Source organism: Saccostrea cucullata, unplaced genomic scaffold, assembly GCF_032062105.1.
Source record: "Saccostrea cucullata isolate Sc308-1 unplaced genomic scaffold, CSIRO_AGI_Scuc_v1 ctg23234, whole genome shotgun sequence".
NCBI lineage: Eukaryota > Metazoa > Mollusca > Bivalvia > Ostreida > Ostreidae > Saccostrea > Saccostrea cuccullata.
Genome location: NW_026932070.1, coordinates 1 through 5,122, shown reverse-complemented (window position 1 = coordinate 5,122; position 5,122 = coordinate 1). Strand labels below are relative to the sequence as shown.

The 5,122-nt window shown below is 36.1% G+C and overlaps 2 pseudogenes; both read right to left on the bottom strand.

The window, feature by feature from the left end:
* Positions 1–1,127: 1,127 nt before the first annotated feature.
* Positions 1,128–4,555, bottom strand: LOC134234418 (uncharacterized; annotated as a pseudogene).
* LOC134234417 (uncharacterized) lies at positions 4,427–5,023 on the bottom strand (annotated as a pseudogene).
* Positions 5,024–5,122: the final 99 nt, after the last annotated feature.

The window sequence follows — 5,122 nt, the reverse complement described above, 5'->3', positions numbered from 1 at the left end:
TTTGATAACTTACTTAGTTTCTTTGAAACAAAAGAATAGGTCACAGGACAACCATCTAAGAACTGAAATAAAGGTCCATTCAAATGACGGAAATGTTTTAGATATTGAAACAATGCATGTACTGGGCAAGAAAGGATATTGTCTGGTGTTTCTAAAGTAATAAATCTAGGTTGTCCTAAACTAATGGTTTTGAAATGACGTAGGACCAATTGTACATGATTTAATTTGTTATTTGCTACTTCAAAATGCACATCTGACCTTTGAATAACATATTCTGCCCGTGATTTTGATGTTATGTCCAATTCACCTAACCTGAAAAATCCATGAAATGCGAGCAAAAACAAAGACTTTAACAGTAATATGTTGTATTGATCAATAATTGTGTGACTCAAAGCCTTTACCATCTTGATCAGAATTTCACCAGTTATTGGCAAACGCGAGTCAACAGTTGGACCTAATTTGTGACACCCTTTCAGCAACTTTTGCACTAAAAAAACACTGCGCTGGATCCGGCATATCAAGAATTTTATGAATGTAGGTCAAAGCTGAAATATGTGATGTTATTGAGCTTGGTGAATATCCAATATCAAATAAATGACCTATAAAATTGCAAAGTGTATTGGATTTTACAGGTAAGGATATGGAATCAACCCAAGTAAGGAAAAGCTTCCATGAATGTTGATATGCTTTTCTTGTTGCCGGGGCCAATGAGGCTTGTAGCAGTCTTTGTGCTGAAGATGTTAAATGTAAAGAAGGTCCTCTGGAATTTTTGTTGGTTGTTGTTGTAAATATGGTGCTTCCCGGAATGCTTCCTGAAATTGAAAACGGGAGAGTCTGTCAGCTGTAACATTCAACTTCCCAGGAATGTGTTTTGCACGGAAATGAATATTGCACTGTAGTGACACTAAAACAAGTCTGCGCAACAATTTCATTAAGGATTTTTCCTTACAAGACTTCTTGTTGATAACCTCTACTACAGCCATATTGTCTGAAAGGAACAACACCTTTTTATTTTGAAAATGAAATGATCACACTTCCAGTGAAAGAACTATTGGGAACAATTCTTTAATGCAAATTTGATAATCATCTAACCCTGAAGGCCATTTACTGACCACTGTGACCCCAAGACAGCTGCAAACCAAGGGAACCTGATGCATCTGTATATAGACTGAAATGGTCTGAAGATAACCAAGCATTGTCCAAAAATACTGATTTACCATTATAATTATCAATGAACATTGCCCAAGTTTCCAAATCAGCCCTAGCTTCTTTATTCAATCTAATGTAAAATTTTGGATTACTTACACCACATGTCAAGTTTATTAATCGACGAAGGAATGTTGCCCTGAAACCACCACAGAGCATGCAAAATTTAAAAGACCTATAATGGATTGCATGTCTTTTAATGTGACTTTTTGCACTTCCTAAATAAGTGTAGTTTTTCCTAGATTTTTTGGATTTTATCCACTGGAAGACAACATTCCATTTTCTCAGAATCTACCTCAATTCCATATATGACAATGTTGGTTGTAGGTGCTTGGGTTTTCTCCATTTTAATTGGTACCCCAATTGACTTGCATAGGAATAAGAAACTAGCAAGATCATTTGAACAACTAATTGAATTTGGGGGGCCAACAAAGAAAAAATCATCTAAAATGTGAGACATACCTGAAGCATGAAAAACATTCACCATGACCCATTGTAAAGCTTTACTAAATGACTCAAAAATTTGACAACTACTGCTGGCACCCATCGGCAAACACCTATCATAATAAAACTGACCTTCCGAAGTAAATCCTAGCAAATGATAATCAGACGGGTGAATTGGGATGATGCGAAATGCATCCTCAATGTCAGTCTTTGCCATTAAGCAACCACGACCAAAAGTTTTAACCAGATCAACTACCTCATTTATTGAATCATACTGCACTGCTGAATTTTCTTTTGGTATGTTTGAATTAACCGACTGATTTTTCGGAAAAGAAAGGTCATGAATCACCCTAAATTTTCCAGTATTGCCTTTAGGGACAAGACCAAGTGGAGAAACAACAAAATTATCAAGTGGTTTGTTTGGGAAAGGACCAGCAATCCGCCCTTTATTTAAACCAGTTTTTATGTAGTTATCAATAATATCTTTATGTTCTAATGTGGATTTATGGTTTTGAGGGGTACATGGTGGGGGATCAGATGTACATCCTAATTTAAAACCATAAGTGAAGCCATTAATCAGGTATGAGGACAGCTCACTGTCATAATTGATTAGAAAGCTACTTAAATTTTTTGGGTTGACTGGAGATGGAAGCTGGTTGGAAAGGAGTGTTAGACTGGGATTTTGTTGTTGTATTTGTACTTTGTTTTTGTTGTTTCCGTACTCTACAATTGACCCTCGCGTGTGACATGGAGCATAATTGACACTTGTGGATGAAATGACAGGGGTTATATGAACAAGGTTCACCATTGTTGAAGGCATAACAGAATTTGGTTGATCTGCTGCCTGCATTTGTACGAAAGGGCTGCTGGGATTGAAAATTGCTTGAGGCAGCCTTGACCTTTAACTCTTCTACAGGTTTTTGCCAAGGTAAATCTGATGTTTCTCTCAACATGCGAAAGTTTTCATCATAGACCCTCCATGCCTTATCCCCTAACATCTTATTCATTTTCCTGATAAAAAAGCAGTATTTTAATAGATGGGAAGCTTGTTCTGGGAACTTTTCAATGTAAATGGCCATATATATCAAAAAGGCATCAGTCCACTGCTGTATGACAGTGGAGCTTTGGGTTTTGAGGAACCTTGTTGTACTGTTACAGACCCTGTTGAAATCTTTAAGGATATTGGTTCCTCTCGCTGCTGCAACAAAATGCTTAAATCTATGAATAAGTTTGCCCAGATTTTGGTTTTCACCCTTTGTTGTGTTGCAGCACCAAGAGGAATACCATCAGAAATAACATTTTTAATTTTTGACGTTGCTGGCTCACCTGAGTTTTGTTGTAGTAATGCATTAACTAGGTTTGCAATGTTAGTGGATGAGTCTGTGATGTCTTGACCCTCTGATGAAGATGTAGAGGTTGCCGGCTTTGGAATGACATTGCTTGATGACGATTGAATGGTAACGTCAGACACGGGTACTTCGGTACTGTTTACACTGTCATTTACAGCAGTATTGTCACATAAATCCCAAGTGATATCATTATTGACCTCTGCACTATTCACGCGATTGTTGTCACATATGTTTGAAGCACTGTTACTGTTGGTAGAGTTTTGAGACTGTTTGATAATAGCTGCCGCTAAAAGGTCATAGTCAATCGCTGCTGCCACAGAAGGAGTAGAACTGTTTACAGTCATCGCAGACGACTTTTTCCTTTTTGGTGTTGGTTTAGGTGTGGAGTCTGTCCGACGTTTAGGCATGGTTTATTCTGAAATGATTTATACATGGGTTATAAAAAAATAATTTGCTTGAAGGAGATTCCATGTACATAGTAATTCTGTACAAATTACTTAGATAACAGACAAGCATAAATTCTGCACATGTCTGAATAAAAACTTAGAAAACAGACAAACATTATCATGATTATATTAGAGAATTTCCTGTATATGTCTGAATAAAATTACTTAGGAAACAGACAGGTATAAATACTGTACATGTCTGAATAAATTCACTTAGAAAACAGACAAACATTAGAATACACATAGAAATTCTGCGCATGTCTGAGTAAAATTACTTAGAAAACAGACAAGCATAAATACTGCACGTCTGAATAAATTCACTTAGAAAACAGACAAACATTAGAATAATACACTTAGAAATTCTATGAATGTCTGAGTAAAATTACTTAGAAAACAGACAAGTATCAATTCTGCACATGTCTGAATAAATTCACTTAGAAAACAGACAAACATTAGAATACACTTAGAAATTCTATGAATGTCTGAGTAAAATTACTTAGAAAACAGACAAGTATCAATTCTGCTCATGTCTGAATAAATTCACTTAGAAAACAGACAAACATTAGAATAATACACTTAGAAATTCTATGAATGTCTGAGTAAAATTACTTAGAAAACAGACAAGTATTAATATTGCACATGTCGGAATAAATTCACTTAGAAAACAGACAAACATTAGAATAATACAGTTAGAAATTCTGTGAATGTCTGAGTAAAATTACTTAGGAAACAGACAAGTATCAATTTCGCACATGTCTGAGTAAAATTACTTAGAAAACAACCAGGCGTCAGAATACAATTAAAAATTATGTGACTATAACTTACTCATTCTTGTACCAAAATGGTAAAGCTTAATATTTTCATAGATATTGATTGAACTTTTAATGTTTATAAATTGAATAATGGCTGATTTTGTAATCATTTTAAAATTAAAAGTCACATAAATTAGCCTGATTTCATTCAAGTGAATTCTTAACAAATTCAATAATTACTGGCCTTTAATTTCTGTATTCTATGATGCACAGCATATTTAATGCTCCTCATGTATTTCACCATTGGTATTGGAGGATTAGCACCAGTTTCCTCCTCAAGTGGACTCCATCGCGCCCCAGGTAGGACAAGTCAGCCCAAAATCCTCTATGCTTCCAAAGGTGAACATGGAGAAGTCCAGATGTTAAAAGTTCCAAATGCGTGTTTATTTTGAAAACCTCATCGTTGTAGAATGCCAGGGATTTCCTTGGGTCACGGCGAAGTAGCTGACCAATAACAACGTTAACCACGCCAAGTCCATGTACAAGATAATTCGCATACGAAACAATGTCCTAAGAAATGTCCACGAGTTGTAACATCATTTCCCCCGATGTCCAAAAAACACACTGTAGGAACTATAGGAAACATGCACAGATTTGGCGAGTTGGACAGACCACGGACTGTCAAACCTCCCTGACCCCGAAAATAAACTCTGTAGAGGTCTTCATCCAACGACAGGTTCTTATACATTGGGTTTTGTACCACAAATCGTTCTAAACGTCTCACATATGAATGTCCAAAAATGCCCACCACTGCTGGATCCACCATGTTTACTAATTACCAGTTTCAAATGTCCGTCCTCGGGGCCGATGGAATAATCCCATAAGAAAAACTAAAATGAGTGGAAATAATCGCACTTACATTAAT